General features: G+C 45.0%; 3 long non-coding RNA genes across 6 annotated transcripts; 1 reads left to right on the forward strand and 2 right to left on the reverse strand.

Annotated features, from left to right (window-relative positions):
• Window positions 1–2,916: 2,916 nt before the first annotated feature.
• LOC143274357 (uncharacterized) lies at window positions 2,917–17,426 on the reverse strand. Of its 3 annotated transcripts, XR_013052977.1 has the most exons (4): window positions 16,483–17,426; window positions 8,115–8,205; window positions 5,030–5,102; window positions 2,917–3,173 (listed from the first exon to the last, which is right to left on the reverse strand). It is a non-coding gene; the product is annotated as an uncharacterized LOC143274357 (long non-coding RNA). The 3 variants fall into 3 exon arrangements; XR_013052978.1 differs by lacking the exon at window positions 8,115–8,205 and having other exon boundaries at window positions 5,030–5,098; window positions 16,483–17,421; XR_013052976.1 differs by lacking the exon at window positions 8,115–8,205 and having other exon boundaries at window positions 16,483–17,421.
• On the reverse strand, window positions 14,763–16,027 carry LOC143274356 (uncharacterized). Of its 2 annotated transcripts, none has more exons than XR_013052975.1 (2): window positions 15,682–16,027; window positions 14,763–15,464 (listed from the first exon to the last, which is right to left on the reverse strand). It is a non-coding gene; the product is annotated as an uncharacterized LOC143274356 (long non-coding RNA). The 2 variants fall into 2 exon arrangements; XR_013052974.1 differs by having other exon boundaries at window positions 14,763–15,526.
• Window positions 16,027–20,533, forward strand: LOC121831002 (uncharacterized). Its single transcript, XR_006074389.2, has 3 exons — window positions 16,027–17,663; window positions 18,004–18,209; window positions 18,668–20,533. It is a non-coding gene; the product is annotated as an uncharacterized LOC121831002 (long non-coding RNA).
• The last annotated feature ends 1,392 nt before the right edge of the window (window positions 20,534–21,925 follow it).

Below are 21,925 nucleotides of genomic sequence, written 5' to 3' on the forward strand. Positions count from 1 at the left end.
CATCTCTACAAGTTGTAAGAAAAATTTAACAATCAAAGGGTGGGGTAGGGTTCTGTTTTTGTCTTTCCAGGATAATGGAAATACCCATCTTCCAAAACTCATAAGGCCTTGGATATCTGGATGTTTACAGCAGAAAGGAAGAATCTATTGGTACCAATCTACACATGGTAAAATCTCACTGTCTAACATCTTTCTCTCTATCAATCTAGAAAAGTTGTGGTTCCAATTCAATTATAGCCAAGCTGGCTTTGGAGATGGAATTGGCTCACTCCTTCTCTAAACCCAAGCATATTGCTAAAAGAAAAGTTTAAGAGATTCTTCAGTCCCATATCAGAAGAGCCCTCTGGTGTGAGACAGAAGGAAACCAATAAAAAGGGACCATTGTCTTCTAAATTCTAATTCTCTCCATGCTTACTCTTGATTTCTCAGAATCCTTTCTTACATGCTATGTCCTCTTTAAATCCAAACCTCCCATTTTTGATAACAAATAAGTTTTTCCAATAGCAATCTCAGAAGTCACCAGAAGGAAGATGGGGCCCCAACAACAACAACTCTAACCAATCCAGAATGATGCCATGGTAATCATCATCATACTACACTTCTTGCCAGAATTTCAGACAATCTTACCCATTACTCTAAAACTTGCTGCAGAACCTACAGTTAGTCTAACTGAGATTTAACTATCTGAGCTTTCTCACAGTACCCAACAGAGATAACATCACCCCCTAAATGGCAGGAAGCAATTCTAAGAAAACGACGCCCCTTCTCCCTTAGGTTTCATAATTCTCAGGGTTATGGATGACGGTTGTAGGGTTGGGGGTGGAAGAAAATATTAACTCAGTATTGTAAAAAAAAAAAAACGGGGGGGGGGCGGAAGAAATGGAACGGATAGGTATAAGATATGATGGTAAATCATTGTATATACTAGTAAACAAACTTGGTAAAATAGCAACCTTAGACAAATTGCACTGTAATTTGTACTGTTATAGATTCTTATATGTTGATACAAATGTAAACTATTTTTATACTCCTGTTTAAGATAATTTGTATATTGATACAAATACAGAACTATATTTGTTATAATGTACATATATTTCTACTCTTATTTGAAACATTTTTATATTGATACAAATGTAAATTTATATCTGTCATACTTTATATATGTTCTACTTCTGTTAGGATATTTGGTATATTGATATATATTTAAGATTATTGTCATATTGCATATCGCACTATATATTCCTACCTCTGTTATAAATATCTTGTGTATTGTCACAATTTTGAAGTCATCGTTCTTCACCATACATTTGCTTATAGACTGTTTACCTTATTTACGTGAAGCCTTAGTCCTTAGGTTATTCCGGTAGATAAGATTTATAGATTTATGGTCGCCTATGCCTGTCATCTCTATAGTTACGTTAGTTAGGTTATCCAGATTTACAGATACATAGGTCAGATGGACAGGTAATCTTCAAACACTTCATAGACCTAGAGAATATGGCATTTAAATAACTTAGAATTCTGTTGACGTGAGGCACAATTGCTCCTGGCTGCACCAATTGATCCCGAGAGAATGTTGGGCTTCTAAGACATTTCCATTTGGAAGTTTGTCTTTTTGGCACAAAATGGCCTACGGGGCAAAGAACTGCCCTTGCCTTGATGGCTGACAGTACAAATGCAATGCTGTCCTTTCTGGACAAGTGGGACACAAGGAAAGCGACCACTGTACTCTGCCAAGACAGGGTAAGATGGTCTTTCAGAAATCCTGCTTCTAAAAATGGTTTGTCAGATACTCTAGGCCTGTAGCCAATTTGAATGCACCAACAATGCTGAGAAACATTAGGTGACTGTCCAGGCTGCCAGCTGTCTTGGTCTACTCTTGCAAGATTCCCGAAGTTGCTTGCATCCGTCTACCATTTCTCAGGTACCATTATGTTCCTTCTCAGGTCTTTGATGGGATTGAAGACTAGCAGTTATAGTTACAACTTAGTATATATAATATCTTAGATAGAACATATTAAGTATTAGATTCAGGTTCTTTAGGATAGGACACCTTTGAATGATCTTTATAACATGCCGTTTACCTATGCTCTATACTTCTCTGGATTTTAGAATGTGTTTCTTGCTTGATATTGTTTGCATTGGTTGTAGTTACATCTTATCTAGGTCATTATCCCTCATTATTTCTGGACAATATTTGATAACCATTCCTTTGTATATAGTCTTGTATTAGTTTAGAACCTTCTTATTTAGACAAAAAGGGGGAGATGTAGTGGGTAGCCATTCCAGCTTGGATCTGGAAGCTCCAACCCCCATTGAGACTCTGGCAACTGTCACGCCTACGAGGCGGGGCGAGGGGAGGTGCTGGAAACCTAGGAGCTGGATGGGCAAGCACTCGCTCTGGGCGCGCTCTCTGCGCCTGGACCCTGGATGGTGGAGATTGATTGTGCAGAGCTCCAGAGAACACCGCTGGATTGCTATACGCCTTCCCCAGACCCCCGCGACCTATCCATTCTTTCATTTGTAAGTCATCCACTAAATAAATCTTCCTTTTAACTACGTGGAGTGGCCTTTATAATTTTCCCCAATAGTACCCTATCAAGTTTATATATAAGCTGAAAAGAAAACCTGAAGTCCCAAACTAGAAGTACATATTCCTCATTATTCTAGTTACCTACGACAATATAACAACCCTCTGCAAATTCAGTGGTCAGGAACAGCCACGTTATCATGAGTGTAGATGCTGTGGATCAGGAATGTGAGCAGAACATATCAGGAGTGGCTTGTCTCTGCCCTACCACCCTAGACTCTCAGCAAGAGCTTCTCAGATGGCTAGGGAAACCTCCTGTATGGCCACCCCTGGGATTTGGGCCGAGATGGTTCTTTCATAGTGTGGCCTGGAGCACCTATGTGTGGTTCAGACTTCATACAGCATGTTGTTTGGGATTCCTGAGAATGAACATTCTAAGAGAACCAAGCAGAACCCACATGGCCTCTTATGACCCACCCTCGGAATTCACATAGCTTCATTCCATTATAGTCTATTGGTCAAAAATGGTCACAAGGCTTCTGTGTTCACAAGTGAACACATATCCAGACTCTATCTGTTGGGAGGAGGAATGTCATCAAGTTTCTGGCCATTTCTCCAAAATTGCTGCACAGAATCAATGGATCTGGAATGAAAAAGAAGAAAACACAGAACGAGATTGGACTAGGGATCAGGGAAGCCACATAGAACATCCTTGTCTTTCTTTAGTAAGCCATTGTTTCAGTTTTCAGTTCCATTTCTTCCTCAGCTAGACAGAAATAGGAATTATAAGGCAGACCACATAAAATTGATTATACACAACCATTTCTAACCCAGAGCAACTGGAATTTGTCCAATCTAGTGCTTAATCTATATGCAATATAGAAACACCCTGATAGTTGTGCCATAAACCCCATCCAAGGACTGAGGAATCTGGATGCAGACATCCACGGCTGGGCCCCTGGTGGAGCACTGGGAGTCTAATTAGTGAGAAAGAGGAGGGTTTATATGAGCGAGAATTGTTGAAGCCAAGGTTGGATAAAGCACAGGGACAAATAACCAAATGAATGGAAGCACATGAACTATGAACCAAAGGCTGAGGGGCCCCCAACTGGATCAGGCCCTCTGAATAGGTGAGACAGTCATTTGGCTTGATCTGTTTGGGAGGCAGCTGTGCGGTGGTGCCGGGTCCTGGGCTCGTTGCATGAGTTAGCTGTTTGAATCCTGGGACTTATGCAGGGACGCTTGGCTCGGTCTGGGAGGGGGGGACTGGACCTGCCTGGACTGAGTCTATCAGGTCGATCCCGGTCCTCGGGGGAGACCTTGATCTGGAGGAGGTGGGAATGGGGGGTGGGCTGGGGGGAGGGGGAAGGGGAGGGGGCGAGAGGGGGAGAACAGGGGAATCTGTGGCTATTATGTGGAACTGAATGGTGTTGTAAAATAAAAAAAAATAATAATAAAATAAAATAAAAATAAAATATATAAAGAATAGAGTATAAAAAAAAGAAACATATGGCTAAAAGGGAGTTTTTAAAAGAGACTGTGTTCAGGGAGGGAGAGGGTTGGTCTTTCTATTTTATTTAGAATTCCTTCATGGAATTTTGTAATATTTTTAACTTTAAGAAGACTTGATACCTCACAATGGCTTTTTGCATTTAAATAATCATTTAATCAACTTCCTGGGCATATGCCCTGTGATTATGATTCTCCTTCATTTAACTCCTGATAAATATCATTTCTAAAACCTTCATTAAGATGCCATTTGTGTAGTGTTGTGTAGCAGTTTCCTCAGAGATTAAAGCCTTCCATCATAGAAGAAAGCTCCTTAAGGCACAGGATTTTCTAAGGGGAGGGGAAACATCCCTCCTGCCCAGAGCTCATTAAGCTCAGAAAGTAAACAACTCAATAGTTCCGGAAGTCCCTGAAACTGAACATATTCACTCCATCCCTCCCTCCCAAACTTACATAAGCAGTAAGAACTGCTGAGAAATAGTCTCAGACCTAGCCAAGCTGACTGAAGAAGCTTAGACCAACTCAGATGCAGGGAAAAGACACTTTCTGACCTTTTGAACTGCCTGTAAGGCATGAATGAACTCCAGGGTTCCAGTTTTCATGAGTAGCCACCCATGTTGGGATGGAATTTTGGTGAGTTGTCTTTGAGCCATTTCTGCTCCCGTAAGTAACCCCTGACCCATACTGCTGTGAGTAACATAAACAAAACAGATTGGTTCACCGTGTTGGACTTTGGTGATATGCTTCCTTTTGTCTATCATCGGGTCTCAATCTGGAGTGAGTAGACATTTGTTTACCTCCCCAGGAAGGGGAGTGACAGGAACAGTGTCACATAGGATGTGGTGCTAAATAAAACATGCTTGCTTTCTATGAACCAAACTCTTGATTTTTGACTTTATACTGCTTTATGTAATGTTCTATCAAATGTTATACTCCACCCACATGCAGAGTCCTTGATACACAACAGATTAACTCCCCATCATTACTTACCAAAGCATGTTGATAGTCACCATCATCATCCACACTATGGGCCATGTGCTTCTTCACTGTTGCAGATATCTAACTGGTCAATCGAGTTTTATACAGATATAAAAGAGAAAGAGAGACAAGAAATTGAATTCTATCTAGCTGAACCTAGAAGTCCGAGAAATGACCCCAAAGTTGTTTTGTCATATATCTGCAAAATAATGAAGGGTTTAAACTTTCCCACTTTTACGATTGAATTTAGGTTTCAGTTCTCTGAGAGGGATGAAACAGGCTTCTCTCCCACCAAAGGGCCAGTAGCCAACAACACCTTTCATTCGGGGACAGGGACAGCACATACAAGGCCTGAGTCAGCTCCACAATGTCTCAAGGACAAATCCTGCAACCACCACTTCTGAGTCATGTCCGGACTTGCCCAAACTTGCTCAAGTATGTCCAAAAATGGTAAAATTGAACCTCAGCCAATTAAAAGTATACTAGTATAACTGCTGCTTGCTTGACAAATCATGTTTGAGATGACCTAACTCTTCCTGAAATTCCCCTAGCTGTGCTTAAAAGGGGCCTGCACACTCCTCTCAGGGTTGCTGCCATTTTGTACCCCACATGCTGGTAAATACTTTATTTCTTGCATACCATTTGAGTCTGGGGTCTTCCTTCAGCATTTCCTCAGACCCTTACACCACAAAACCTGGATCTAATGATGAATCACAAGCTTTGGACTTTCCAGACATGTTCTGAGCAACAGAATGCATACTCGCCCTCCCAAAGGCAAGTTAGTGAACTGCAAGCCGACATTGCCAGCATTTGGTTTGCTCTTTGAGTTAGCTACATTACTTCACTGTGTGGCGATAGTTGGGATCCATGAGCACAACGATAGAACCCTAAATAAACCCAGTTGAAGCAATGCCTGCATCTGAGGTGGTTAGAAGAAACAGGCAGGAGTCCTGTCTTTGGTTCTGGATTCAGAATTGCACCCTTTTCTGATGGCGATCCATTTGTCTTGGTTTGCGCAAGATGTATTCATTTTATAACTAAAATGCCCATATCCCTGGAAGTCCACCAGACCCACGGAAGTACAAACAACCATCTATCTACTTACCACTGGCACAAGACCTGTGCAAACACAAGCCTGACCAGATCTCAGCATGGGTAAGGGAGGTGGACACAAAGTCCCAGCCTTAGCAACGGATAGTTTCTGTGAAATGACAGTCAGCTTTCTCTAAGAGTTTAACACCTAGTAAGTCGACTGTGCTCCAGTAATTTCCATACATCCACGAACACACAGGCAACACAAACTGTACTTGCGTTTTCTTGTAAAGAACATGGAGTTGGATGGGTCTGGAAAGAGGGCTGAATCCAGCAGGAGTTGGGGTGTGTGAATATGATGAAAACGTGTTGTACAAAATTCTCAAAGAAATAACATTTTTAAACAAATTAACTTATAAACCTTGGCCAGGTGGCACATGATCCTATAACTCGGGAGGTGGAGGCAGGAGGATGCAAAGTTCAAGTTTATTCTCGGCTACATAGAGTTCAAGGGCTGACTGGAATACATGAGACCAGATCTCAAAACAAAAACAAAAAAACTCCAGTAATTTCTAAACTTACTATGGAAACAATAAAAATAGATAACAAAAATAGCCTTCAGTGTCTATAGTCTTTCGTTGTCTGACTCAAGGGCACCTGCATGGCTTTTCAGTCCTGCAGAGACATCAGGATGTTGGCCACTAGAATTCTCCTATAAAAATCCCTAAGTACGAGAAAGGTGATTTTTTTTTCCTCTTCCTTTCCAAAGGCCTCTGAAGCTTCCCAGTGTCAGAGGGACTCTGTGCTGGGTATTTTTTCTTATCACTATGACTGAAGCCTGACGAAGCAACTGAAGGAACATGGGATTTATTTTAAGGTTACCACTCATCACCGCAGGGACGGTATTAAGGGGAGTGGTTGTATCCGTGGTAGAAGGAGCACAAGGCGGCTGGGCACGTGGTGCCCACAGTCAGGAAGCAGAGGGAGGCGAATGCTGATGCTCGGCTCCATTTCTCCTTTACACTCGCTCTAAGACCTCAGGTATTGTGGTGGTGCCACCCAAACTCAGGGTAGATCTTCCCTTTTCAGTTAAACCTCCCTGCAAACATCATCACAGACACACCTTGAAGTGTGTCTCCTAGGGGATTGCAATCTAGTCAGGCTGACGATGAAAGTGAACCACCACAATCCCATACAGCCCAGGTCCAGAAAAGAGACTTGCGGGAATCCCCACATTGAACACTGATTCTGAGGAGACAATTTCTCTTGCCAAATAAAAATCCCATTCTTAAAAGCCTCACCCATCCTCCCTCCTACCCATGCCCTAAAGGAATAAACAGCGGTGGCGAAGAGATATATAAATACTCTGTTAACAAATTTTGAAAGTATTTTATTTCCAAAAACTAGCAGACACATTTCCTTTTCTTGGTATAAATTAGTAATCAAAGAAAGAAAATGCTTTCAAACAATTATACTAATAAAAAAATGTGTCTGTAGTCAGAAAGCTGGGCAGTGATAATAATGGAACTTTTCCAGCCCATGGTTTAATTAAGGATTGCCAACATGTCCTTTATAGCACTGAGTCTCTCCCTTACTCTCCCCTACCTCCCACCCTCCCCATATCTACCCCCCTAAGTCTCTAATCCTTTATCTCACCAAAACCTGCCATCTCTACTCCTTCTACCTCTCCCAGACCATAAGGATGGGCTGCTCCAAATAAGCAGAGGGAATAGGCATTGCCCTCCGAGAAGAGGGAAAGTGTGCTGACACCCCCTTGTTCCAGGCCTTAAGAGACTGATTTAATTGCCTGAGAGAGGCTGTGGGCAGATGGCAGCCTCAGCAGCCTGGGCTTCTGGTCAGCAGGATGCCATGAGATGCTCTCCCTGACATTTTGCTCAAGATGTTCCCAATACACAAAGTTGGCAGCAGAGGATCCTGTGAAGTGTTTGCTAGCTTGAAATTATGGCCTTGTCATGATGCCTTGGCCCAATGAGTGTTGCCTCTCCTCAGTTCCTCCGCCAAGTCCGCAGGCAAAGACCAGGGACAGGACGAGAGGGTCACATACCTGCAGGAGAAGCTGGAACACCAGCACAGGGTGGGACTGAGGGCAGCAGAAAGATGAGTGGACAGCAAACGTGCTGCACAGAAACAAGGACCTGAAATCAGAACCCCAGAAGCTTCTTAAAAAGCCGAGTGAGGACACATACCTATAACCCCAGCCACCGAGGCAGAAACCTGAGAATCCCAGAAGCTCACTGCCCAACCAGGCCAGCCAATCAATCAGTGAGCCTCAGATTCAGACCATGTCTCAAAATACGAACTGGAGAAGCAACTGGAGGAGATACTTGACATTGACTTCTGGCCTGCAGATACACACACACACACACACACACACACACACACACACACACACACACACGAGTGTGAACATTCGCAGACACACCGGTGGAGACTGGGCTGTCCCTGACTGTGTTCTTTAGACTTTGCCATTTTCATCTGTGAGGGGTATCTAAGAAGTCTGTGGGGGCTGTGAGCCTATAGACAGAGAGCAAGAGACCTGATCACAGCAGAAGCATGGAACTTCGGCCTCCCTTGAATGCTCATTTCATCCACACCCCCACCTGGCAGGAAGTCTGTCTGTGTCCTCTAGAAGTCAAAATGTCACACTAGCTGTCCCCAAACCTGATGGGGCTGGCAGGAAGGGCAATTTCTCACAGGACAAGCCCGCATGTGGCAGATCACTGCTCCTCCAGAAGACCCAGGCTGGTCTGTCTCTTGCATGTGACCCCCAGGACTCTGCTGGAGGAGAAGCAGGTGCACACATGAAGGCACAGAGATCTGGAAAGTCCTTCGGCTCTGAACACTACCAAAGCGTCTGGCCCGGACAAGAACAAACGAAGCCTTGTGCATCAGAGGCCAACTGACTAAGTCTACACTAGGCCTTCATAGCCGGTGCCTTTTCTCTTTTTGTTTTTGAGGCAGAGCCTTATATATGCCAGGCTAGCCTCCAGTTCTCAATGTCGGCAATAACAACCTTAAACTTCTGATTATCCTGTCTTAGCCTCCTGAGTGCTGGGCTTACAGGCATCTGTCACCACGCCTGGTTGTAGGATTCTGGGGACAAAATCCAGAACTTATCGCGTCAGGCAGGTTCTCTACCCACTGAGCAACATCCCAGTCCCTACTTAAAAAATACTAAATATCTATTAATTAACTCTCCAACCATAAGGAGTTTTTAATAATGGGGATGTATCTGGCTTACTGTTACCAGTAAATCACTCTTGGATGCAAATTGGGGTCTAGAGCACGCAGATGACACATGCTGGGAGATTCAGAGGTCTTCTAGATTGTGTAGATGGATGTCTTCAGGGCCAAACCTCAAGATCCCACATATCACACCAGTATCTGAGAAGAGTCCTATGGGTGGGGGATGACCTGGAAGGAACAGGCGATTCCTTCGGAGAGTGCTGCAGTTACAGAGGAGGACAGGGTAGGAAGCCCAAGTCCAGCCTGAAAGACAGTGGGGATGGCCAAGCTTCCATCCCAAGACTGCCTCCCTGACAGCTGCCTTTCTGGTTCCTACCCAGGGCTGCAAGGAGCTGAGGCAAATGGGAGAGAGAGCTCACAGGCAGCAGCGGGTAGAAGCAAACAGCAGACCACATCTGACTGCAGGCAGCTCAGAGGCTCACTAATGTCCCCAGAATTAATAAACCCGTGTAAAAATCTTCCCAAGCAGTAAATTATACACAAATTACAGTTACAAAGTATATAAAGAAATCTCCTTTCATGTCTTTGTTCATTCAACTGACTCATTAAATGCAAACAGCTCTGTTCCCAGAGCTGGAGTCAATGTTTTCCGGGTTCTTTTCAGGATTCTCAGCCAAGACCTGACTACAAGAAGCATCTAGCTAGTGCTGCACATTGGAAAAGGAGGACGAAGCAGGGTGATGCAGACTGTCCTTAACAACAACGGGGAAGATGAGCATCACTCAGGCTCAGGACCCAGTCGGTTGCCCCACAAGAATGACGACGTAAGTCTGGTTCCTAGATGCAGTTAAAGCGCTGAGCATGGTAGCATGTGCTTGAAATCCCCGTACCGGGGAGGCAGACAGGCACACTACTGGAGCTCCCTGGCCAGCCAGCTTAGTGCACTCGAGTGAATTCGAGGCCAGTAAGAGGCCCTGTCTCAAAAAACAAGGTGGAGGCCACCCAAGGAGCAACAGCTGAGGTTGAGCTGCTTCTCTCTCTCTCTCTCTCTTTCTCTCTCTCTCTCTCTCTCTCTCTCTCTCTCTCTCTCTCTCTCTCTCTCTCTCACACACACACACACACACACACACACAGAGAGAGAGAGAGAGAGAGAGAGAGAGAGAGAGAGAGAGAGAGAGAGAGAGAGAGAGAGAAACAAGAAAAGAAATCACTGCTAATCATTATGTTCAGAGAGGTAGAAAAAAATCAATTTCACATAGCTGGAAAGTAGCCAAAGAAAAACAAACTTTGAACTTCCTGGAGTCTTCATTCTAGACCTTGTGCCATGTCAAACACACTGTCTTGTGCATGTGTTCACCCACTGTTTGTTGTATTTTGTTTTGCTCTTCTAGAGTTTAGTGTTACATTCCCTCCCCTCCAAACACACACACACACACACACACACACACACACACACACACACACACACACAGAGCCAAGTTCTGAAAGTTGCTCTCCCCTTGACAGAATGTCATGAGAACTAACAAGATCATGTCTTTAAACGCTTTGATCACACAGAAGACAAACTGAAGCAGAAGTTTGTATTGTTACAGTGACTCTAATGACTATAATTAATACTAGACAACACGATGATAAGAACGTGTTGTCGTTATAATGCCTAATTAGAGCTGTTTCATCATTATTTTCTTCCTGGGCCTAATGACCATGATCATCATTATTAATAACGGTTGGAACCACAGAGAGACAATGGCTGCATGAACAAGCAGTTTGGTGCCAGCTTGCCGTGGTACTAGGGAGAGTACTCCAGCCGTCTCTTGCTGGTCATGATGACTTTGTTAGCTGCGAATGACAGTTTAATCAGAAATGACAGACAGCACAAAACTAGAACGGGGGAAAGGCAGCTCTGGTCACCAACGTTTCCCTGGGGCTGCACCTCTCCCCCAGCACAACTGATATCCAAGCGTGCACAGTTCATCTCCAGCACAGCCCCCAAGAGGTCACCATCAATTGTCCTTATCCAAAAGCTCCTTGGTCGGAAGGCCTCATTCTGCTCTGAAAGCATGGACCAGCCACCTCCTCTCAGTATCCCCCTAAGCATCAAGGATCAAACTTCAATCAAGAGAAAAAGATACAGCCTCTATGAGGCTGTGGAGGCCAATACTCATGCCTCTCCACTCCCCTGAAAAGGTCTGCCCACTTCCAACCTGCAAGAAACAGTGTGAATGCTGAGAACACGAGAAGGAAGGTGTGCTAGAAAGACCACAGAAGCCCCTACCCACCCAGCTCCTCACCTTCCTACTGCCATGTCTGTGACCAATGACGCTTCTGCATGTGGTCTTCCTCATCAAAGATATCGCCACTGCTGAGGCCTGACTTCAAAGGCTTTTTTTACAGGAAGTCTCTAATCCACTACCCTCATAAGACAGGTTACATATAGGAACATATATGGTAGATAATATTATCATAGTAACACATAACATTTATTATTAAAGTAACATGTTGCAAAGTGTAGAAGTGGATAGCTGTCATGTTATTAGCCCTTGAGAGGTGGAGGCAGGAGGATAAGAAGTTCAAGTTATCCTCAGCTACATAACTAGCTTGAGGCCAACCTGGGCTACATAAGACTCCATCTCAAAATAACAACAAATAATAGTAACATATATGATTATAATACCAACACATGTAGTGTATTATAACAGCATAAATATATAATAGTAACATATATAAAAGCCTTATATTGAGAGTTTAGTATATACCAGATTTTGCATGTATTTTTGCTCATGTAATTCTCAAAACCACTTCATCAATATTACTGTTCTATTTAACTTGTATGTCCATATATATGACTATGAATGGGCACGTGGATGTGTGTGTGTGTGTGTGTGTGTGTGTGCATAGATGTGGAGACCTGAGGTCAGTTATCAACCTTCAGAATGTCTTCCACCCTGTTTTTTTAAGAGTCTCTCATTGGCGTGGAATATACCCAGCAGGCTAGGCTGCTAGCCAGCAGGTCCCAGGGTTCTGCCTGTTTCCTCTTTCTTGGGATTCCAGTTGTGTGCCACACTGCTCAGCCTTTTAATGTAGGTGATGTGTCTATGGCACATGCTTTATATACTAAGCCATCTCCCAAGCTCTGGTGCACTTAGTATTATTATCAATCTTATTTTTTTTTTTCAGATGAAGCTCAGATAGGGAATTTTCCTGAGGTCATACATCCAGCAAATACAATCTGTTAAACACTCGACACTCTGCCCTCTGTAATAGCAACTGCAGAAGGTGGCTATTTATCATACAAACTTGGAGACGAACACAGGGCCACGTGACCTTCACTTCAATTTCTGGGCTCCATTCCATCACCATTAACAATACCCCCACTTCCTGCTCCTGCCCCAATAGGAAATGTGTAACATAGCAGATGTTCAATAAATGTTGCTTCTAATTGAACTGAACTGAGGCTGAGCAGCAGGAGGCAGAGTGCATAAGGATAAACACAGGGTCAAACCTCTGTCTTGAAAGTGGCGCCTGGGTGCCTCACGCTATTTCCCTTGTTCTGTTGAAAAGAAAGAGAAATGTGGCTGAGGCTACATCGTACCAGGTACCCGGTGGGATGAAGACATCCCACACAGAAATGTGTACAAGATGCCAGCCTCACCAAGGCTACATCGTACCAGGTACCCGTTGGGATGAAGACATCCCACACAGAAATGTGAACGAGGTGCCAGCCTCACCAAGCCTCACTGCCCTGCTCCTCTGGGCAGAAAAATTTACATAAGACATGGCTCCATTGTTCTGTTTTGTTTCTTGAAACAAAATCTTAGGTAGGTTAGGCTGGCTTTGAACCCCTGATCATCCTGCTTCTGCCTCCTAAGTCCTGAATTACAAGTATGTGCAACTCTACCCAGTTTTATGTTGTACCCAGAACCAAACCCAAGGCTTCTTACATACTAGGCAAGCACTGTGTGAACTAAGCCACATCCTCCACCTTAACTTTGAACTTCTGGTCCTCCTGCCCCACCTCCCAAGTGCTGGCATTACAGGGATGTGCCACCATGACAAGTTTGTGTGGTGCTGGGAGTCTAACCCAGGGTTCCAGGCATCCCAGGCAAGCACTCCAGCTGCCTCCACAGCTCCTCTAGTTAACTTTTTAAAGAACAGACTCCCGAAGTAATTTTCCACTGCTATATAACAAATTTACCACAGACTCCAGTAGCTTTAAGTGATAGCCATGCATTCCCTGGTGGTTTCAGGGCCCAGGAGCCAGATACAGTTCAGCTGTATTTTCTTTTTTGGTTTTTTGAGACAGGGTTTCTCCGTTTGGGTGCCTGTCCTAGATCTCGCTCTGTAGCCCAGGTTGGCCTCGAACTCACAGAGATCCACCTGGCTCTGCCTCCTGAGTGCTGGGATTAAAGGTGTGCTACCACTGTCTGACTCAGCTGTGTTTTCTGGCCTGTCTCCCAAAGCTAGTGTCAAACATTGGCCTGGATTCATCCAGAGCTCAGCACCAGTGGAAACTGCCGCCAGGTGTTTTGGTATGGTTAACGAGAGTTATCTGCTTGGAGCTCTCAGACGCAAGCCAACTTGCTTCTTCAGATAAAAGAGGGTCCCTGTTACAGGTGCAGAGCTGAATCCAGAGGGCGCCTGCGAGACCTCCTGTTCTTCTACCCCAGAACAAAGAGCTGGACCAGGGACACATGGTTAGAGATTGTTTAAGAAGGGAGAGAAAGAAACTCTGGAGAAGGGAAGTAAACTAAAGAACTCTGAAAGGCCCAAGGCTCAGAAGCCCTGACCTGTGGCTATGACCCTTTGCAGGTCATGTACACAGCACCCTCCTTCTCTTCATTTGCATATCACCCACTTTTCTCAGGCACACTCTGTGCCTTACTCAAAGCCCTAATGGGGAGGGGTTTCCAGGCATTCTGCAAATGGACTTTTTCACGTTAATGTTGATGCATGTCTCTCTACGCTCTACTGAGGAATCAGGACTCCAGGAGATCATTATAGGCAGACAGACAGCGCGAAGAGGCCCTACGTTGATTAACGTTAATTTTCGCTTATACATTTAAGATGACCAACTTCTGGCTTCTTCTCCCTCTGTAAGACAAAGGCTTGATGTGGGCTTCCCTCTCCACCCTAGGCTACTGTTAGGTGGGACTTCCACATCTACCACAGGAGGGCTCCTGTGAAAGGATCAAATCAGCTTCCCTGTCTTTGTCTGGATTATCCAGTTCCCTGCAATAACTCAAGCTGGCCAATTCTGAAGGAGAAAGGCAACTCATCACATCCCCAGATGGAACCTTCACCCTAACCCCAGCATTTGGGCATATCTCTCTCTCTCTCTCTCTCTCTCTCTCTCTCTCTCTCTCTCTCTCTCTCTCTCTCTCTCTCTCTCTCTCGGGCGCGCGCACACGCGCGCGCTCTCGCTCGCTCGCTCTTGCTCTCTGTGTGTGTGTGTGTGTGTGTGTGTGTGTGCTTCCACTTTCAATAAACTTGGCTGAATGCTGAGACCTTGTATTTCTTGCCCTTTTATTCTTTATATCAGCAGAGAAAATAAGTTTCTGCAACCCTAGACATGACCGTGAGGGTACCACAACTGCCCCCCTGTTGTTTAGAGTCTGCCTCTGAAGAAGGCCGTGTCCTCTTTTGAAGGACAGTTCCAATCAGGTTAAGGTCACCCACAAAATCACTCCGTAATCAACTCAGGGTCAACTGAAGAAGCTTGGTTACAACTGCAAAACCTTTGCCTTTGTCGTAGGATGAAGGATGCTGGTAGAAACCTGTGAGATGACAGAGGATGCTGGTAGAAACCTGTGAGATGATGGGGGATGCTGGTAGAAACCTGTGAGATGATGGAGGATACTGGTAGAAACCTCTGAGATGATGAAGGATGTTGGTAGAAACCTGTGAGATGATGGAGGATGCTGGTAGAAACCTGTGAGATGATGGAGGATGCTGGTAGAAACCTGTGAGATGATGGAGGATGCTGGTAGAAACCTGTGAGATGATAGAGGGTGCTGGTAGAAACCTGTGAGATGATGGAGGATGCTGGTAGAAACCTGTGAGATGATGGAGGGTGCTGGTAGAAACCTGTGAGATGATTGAGGATGCTGGTAGAAACCTGTGAGATGATGGAGGATGCTGGTAGAAACCTGTGAGATGATGGAGGATGCTGGTAGAAACCTGTGAGATGATGGAGGATGCTGGTAGAAACCTGTGAGATGATAGAGGATGCTGGTAGAAACCTGTGAGATGATGGAGGATGCTGGTAGAAACCTGTGATATGATGGAGGGTGCTGGTAGAAACCTATGAGATGATGGAGGGTGCTGGTAGAAACCTGTGAGATGATGGAGGGTGCTGGTAGAAACCTATGAGATGATGGAGGGTGCTGGTAGAAACCTGTGAGATGATGGAGGGTGCTGGTAGAAACCTGTATGATGACAGAGGATGCTGGCAGAAACCTGTAAGAAGTGAGCCATGTTCCCACCTTCATGGTGAGGAAGGGGACTGTAGAAGGCCCAGTATCAGGGAGGAGAGCGAAGGCCATGGTGAGATTTTCTACCCTCCTTCGCCTTAACTCTACCTTCCCACAGAATGGTTTTTGTTGCCTCAAAATAAGAGAATTCACATTCAAGTCTGGGTCAGGCTAACATAACTTTGTCTCTTTCAGGAAACTCAATTTTCAAGTTAAGGTATCTTCCCAATTACTGATCCCAGCTCTTGGATACTAACTCTGCCCTATCCTGGTCATAAAGGCACCAAAGTGTTTACTTGGAGTCTGTTTACTTGGAAGACATTCCCATTACTATCCAGCAATGATTCAGGTCAGACTCCTGAATTCCCTTCCCCACCCTCCTGCTGTGTCTAACGCAATCACAATAAGAACAGCAGCAGCCCAGCGATGACAATGTCAGGCAGTTCCCACAGAAGGGAGGCGCTCTCCCCCGCCTCCTACAGAGACTCCCACAATCGCACATCTGTCAGGAGCTGATGGGAAAAGAAACTGAATTAAGTTTAATGTCAGGTTGTGTGGCTTCCTGTTTGGGAACTCTCTCCACTCCTTTGTCTCAGGATCTGTGAACATGATGGACAGCCACAGACCCCCTGATTATCATATTCCCATCATCAATTCTGGTGAACGGATCTTCTCTCACCAGGATTTGAGATTCTGGTCAGACTCTCAATTCCATCTGGCTAGTCATTCTCATTATTATGCAAATGTCAGCTTTACCTGAAGGCAAGGGCTTTCTTCTTAATATTTAAATTCCATCTCCTTTTCATTGATCTCTAAACAACAGTCCATCTTTGAACTTTTCTTGGGGAACTTTTTTAGGGATAAAATGCCCCCTAAGATTGTTTCCCTTTTTAAAAATAGATAGATCCAGATGGTATGGAAAGATGTGTAAGTGGTGGGGAGAGAGCAGTAACCCCATCTTCTGCTTCTAGAAAAGGAGATCTGAGGCTGGTGGAGGGTCCTCTGCTGCTAGGGGAAAGCAGTTGAGAAGTCATCTGCTGCCAGAGATGAGACAAAGTGGACAGGCCAGGAAAGTGTCTGTTCTGACGAGGTGACGAGAAGCAAGAGGGGCCAGCTGCCAAGGCAACAGTCCATGACAGGCTGGCAGCGAGAGGGCTCAATTCGAGGAAGCCATGCCAACAGGTGGGTAGGCTCAGACACTGGCTTAGACACTGGAGGTGGACTGTGGATTCCAACTTCCCTGGTCACTGTTTGTCCAGGTCTAGAGTGTGAAGCTGTATCAAGGTCCCAGCTGCTAGAGGTAGAGCTTGATATGATAAGGCGGTGACCAAGAGATGCCAGCCTTCATCCCCACTCACCATGTCTTCCTCCTTGTGTCCTTTCACACAGACTCTCCACCCTCAACAGCAATGTCATCCACCTGGGCCCCTTTGATTGGTCTCCTGTGGACCCTGACCAAAGCTAAGTAGATCAGAGATTCCATCAAGCAACCTGGAATTAGGAGTCGATCTCCCTCTATTTACCCTATCCACCATCTGCCTACTCCTTCCTCCCCTCCCGCTTCTCAGAGTGAGGGGCACACAGTGTATGACTCCTGTGTTAGCGAGTTGAGTATGCAGGGCATGATTCCTGGGGAACAGTAGATAGCTGTTGGCCACAAATTCCCCAGTTAGGACCAGGTCTGACCTTTAGAACCCCAGGACACAGACCATTATGAAGCAGACAATTCTCAAAGCTCTAGAAGACAGTGGGGACCACTCTTCATGTACTTCCATCTACCAACTGGCTCAGGAGCTTAGGTGGCTCCCTCCAATGGTGATCTTCAAGCAATCCCTTCCTTTCCACTCTGCCATCAGCTCCTTAAGACAGGCATTGGGAACTCAAAACCAAAGAATAAGGTTTTCTTGCCATTGTCCTATTTTATCTCCAAGGCCAAGGTTAGCATTGCACACATCCTATCAGAAGAAAGAAGTGATTTCAAATGTTTGAGATTACCTTTGACATCTTAATTTATCATCTGAAATCATCTGAAGCCAGCATTTCCCTCCATGTTGTCACTATGGGGTGTGGACACAGGAAGAAAGAGAGAAGGATTAGAAACAGGAAGAGGAGGGAGGGGAGAGGAGGGAGGGGGGAGGGAGGGAGGGAGGGAGGTGGGAGGGAGGGAGGGAGGTGGGAGGGAGGGGGAGGGAGGGAGGGAGGAGGGAGGGAAATGCCTGACTTAGCAGCACATGCACTGTTCTTAGAGCTTAGTGCACACTGTGATCTTTCCAACAGCTCCATGAAGTAGCGAGAGATGGCCACGTGGACTGTGGCAGAGTACAGGCACGGGCTCCAGAATGAACGTTGCTGTTATTTAACCACTTGCTGCCTATTTCCTCATCTGTGAAATGGGATGACACTGGTGAACTCAATCAGTTGATATATGCAAAGCTCTTAGAACACCTATCTGCGCGAAGTGGACACCAGAGAAAATGTTGACTGTAATTATTATGACCGTTGCATAATTAAGTAAATAAGGTAGGGTTGGGGATAGAGCTCAGGTAGCAGGCTTGCCTAGCATGCAGGAAGCTCTGGGGTTGCTCTCCATCACCACATAGACTAGGTGTGATTGTGCACACCAGTAATCCCAGCTCTGGGGGTGGAGAGAAGCCGAGAGTTCAAGGACATCCTTGGTGATAGATCTTCAGTGTTGAGTACAGGCTAGGATAGGTGAGGTGCTATCCCAAGACAGAAAAAAAAGGAAGGAAAAAAGGAGGGAAGGAGGAGGAGGGAGGGGAATGGAGAGATGCAAGAAAGGAGAGGAAAGGGGGAAGAAAGTTAAGGTGCAGAAGGAAGGTGATGGTCTGTGACAGGGTGGGGGGGCAGAGGCAGATGTCCCCCTGCTCTGCTCTGGAACCCCCATGCTTCTTGTTCTCTCGGTTTTCACTCGGTGTCTTAGGAACCAGGAGAATCAAACTGAGCAGAAAGGAAAGCAGAAAATGGAAGTGGACAAAATTATCTGGGCCTCCCGGATATATGGACCTGTTTCACCTTCTCTAGGAAATCACTCTAATGTCAAAGATAATGGCAGGACTGGAAAGATGGCTCAGTGGTTCAACATGCATACTGCTTTTGCAGAGGACCCAAGTTCAGTTCCCAGCACCCACATCAGGTAGCTCACAACCGTCTGTAACTCCGGCTCCTGGGAGTCAGATGCCTCTGGCCTCCAAGGACTCCTGCACTCATGTACACAGACACATGCACATAATTTAAAATAATAAAAATAAATCTTAAAGTAAGATTAATAATAAAAATAAAGTTTAAAAAAGTCATGAGAAACAGCCAAGTTCCACCCTCAATATGACAGAAGAGCTATGAAACCCTGGGAAGGAGCTCAGAAGGGCATCGTGGATACACATTGGATCAGACTGCCAGAGCACAGTTGTTCAAACAAGATGGTGCACCCCAGGGGTCAAATACCCTCTCTCGTTCGGAGGCCATCAGCAATCTGTGAGGGGAGAATGTTGCAGAGGAAAGCACTTCAATGAAGCCAGACCCCGAATTTGCAGGAAGCAGTCTGTTACTGATACAAGTGGAAGACAGAAAGATTTCCGACTATAAATAACCCTGTGTGGATGACGTCTCTGGAGATCAGGCTAAGAGCACTGCCTCACCCGGGGGTCCGTGTAAGCCTACATCGTGAAGCAAAGCTTGTCGTGGGAAAAGGATATTCATAAAGAACTTGCTTCATTCAAATGTGACCTAAAAAAAGAAAAAGAAAAGAAACCAGGCAGCACAGATTTATATAAAAGCCCACATGTAACAAAAGGGAGCGCTAATAGCAAAGAGCAGATGAGAACATTGGCCAGAAAATAAATTAATTATTGACAAAGAGCAGAGAAATGTTAACACCATCACCAAGCACACAAAAGCGTTAAAGCATTTTCCTTTTTTAATCTTCACTGTGGAAGGAACGGAAGGTGCTATTTTCCTAAACTGGATTTAGTAAGTATTTGCCTATAACAGGACACCAGAAGAACAGCCACTACAGGAAATAAATACACGGTGAGATAGAGGACATCAAAATTAAAAATTTGTGTGGATCAAATAATATAAAGTGTGAAAAGCAGGATCCAGAAGGGTAAGAACATACTTCCAAAATATCCGATATTGAGTAAATATCCAAAATATTTAAGTCACTCCTCCAGTGCAAGAATAAAAATCAACTCAGGGCTGGAGAGATGGCTCAGGGATTAAGAGCAATGTTCTTTCGTAGGACTCAGGTTCAGTTCCCAATACCCTCACAGAGAATCACAACCACCTGTAATTCTAGTACTTATGGATGAAAAGGACCTACTATATCATGAATAAAACTTATATGATAAACAACATCAAGATATAGCCTAGATATCCAGAGACAGTCAGTGCTGTGAGCAGCCAGACAAAGAATCCATTTATTTTAAATTGGAAAAAAAAAAAAAAAAAAAAAAACTCCATGCCTCAAACTACCTCAGCAATATTAAAGATACTGGAGCTAGGGAGATGCCTAGGTGGTTAAGAAAACTTGATACTCTGGCAGAGGACTTTGGTTCACATGGTGACTAACAGCCAGCTATAACACCAGTACCAGGGGATGTAATGCTCTCTTCTGGTCTCTGCAGGCTCCTGCATTCACTTGGTTCATACAAACTCACACAGGCTCACATACATACACATAAATTAATATATATGTATACACATATATGTATGTGTGTATTTAAAAATGATGCCACAAGAAAATGCTAATGAAATCCTCAAAAACAACAACAAAAAACAGAAAACAAAATGTATGGACCAGAGAACTTGACATCCACTCTTACCAGGAGCAACATTTCAAAACTGCAAGAGCTCAGGGACTGAACTCCCAAGCCTTCCTTTCAGTGACAGTCATAGGTGGAGGTCAACCTTGAACTAGCCGAGTAATGAGGAGACAAGTGGTCTGAAAAGGCCCCTCAGTGGTGTGATGCTAATCTCCACAGGCAACCTGACTGGCTGGAGTCAGGCCTAGGGACTAGGTAGAGCATGTGTTGCTGCATCATCAAGCGGTTTCCAGAGGTAACAGCATGTCAGGCTGCAGCTGAGGAGGAAGGCATTCTCCTGCGATGACAGAGTGTGGTGGCACCCCCACAGCCTGGGAGCACAGGCGGGACACAAGCAGGAGGAACTGGAGGCCTGCTGGCATTGGCTCATCCTTAGTCTGCTTCCTGACACCCCACCCCCACCCCCCGTGACATAAACAGCTCTGCTCCTCCATGCTCTTTGGTGGGGTTCTAGCTCACCAAAGTCCCACAGTGGAGCCAGCTGTGAACTTCTGAAGCCTAAATTGTTTCTCTAGGAAATCCTGCCGAGGCAATGGAAAGAGAAGCGAGGCAGATGGAGAACGGACCTACTCACTGAAGGGTTATGATGGACAGCTACAGACTGTCATGTCACACCTCACATGTCACACACAGCGATGCCGTAAAAATAACTGGAGGGAGGAGGGACAGCCATGGTGGAAGGTGACTCGAGCAGGCTGGTTTCAGCTTTTCTTGGCTGGGGTCAAAGGTCTAAATTTGTGAAATGAACAGGATTTAAATGTATAAACCCTAGCTATTGGAACAGCAATAACCAAAAAGCCAACCATCGATGCATACAGGAAAAGAAAGGAAGTGGAGCCAGAAGAGAGAAAACTAAATGAGGGGGCTGGAGAGATGGCTCAGAGGTTAAGAGCACTGGCTGTTCTTCCAGAGGTCCTGAGTTCAATTCCCAGCAACCACATGGTGGTTCACAACCATCTATAATGAGGTCTAGTGCCCTCTTCTGGTGTGCAGGCTACATGCAGACAGAACACTGTACACATAATAAGTAAATAAATCATTTTTAAAAATGTTAGAAGACTAAATAGAACAAAGTCAATGGAGTCTATAGATAGAAAGCCTGGACACCACTGTCAGAGAGCATTGTGGGAGAATCACCAGCAATAGCAAGAGTCCTCCAGCCCACAGTTTGCTGCTACTCCGTCTGCTATAAACAGGCCATTCCAGGCTCTGCGGACTCTGCCCTCTTCGAGCATCCCACCCTGATGCTGACTGCTACCATCTTAAGCTAATAAAGAATTAGGTATTAGTCACAGGGAGATGGGAAAAAAAACTTCAAATGGCTGCTTTGGGTTGAGCTTTGTTTTAGGAATAGTTCT

This window comes from Peromyscus maniculatus, chromosome 7 (assembly GCF_049852395.1).
Source record: "Peromyscus maniculatus bairdii isolate BWxNUB_F1_BW_parent chromosome 7, HU_Pman_BW_mat_3.1, whole genome shotgun sequence".
In the NCBI taxonomy this organism is placed as follows: Eukaryota; Metazoa; Chordata; class Mammalia; order Rodentia; family Cricetidae; genus Peromyscus; species Peromyscus maniculatus.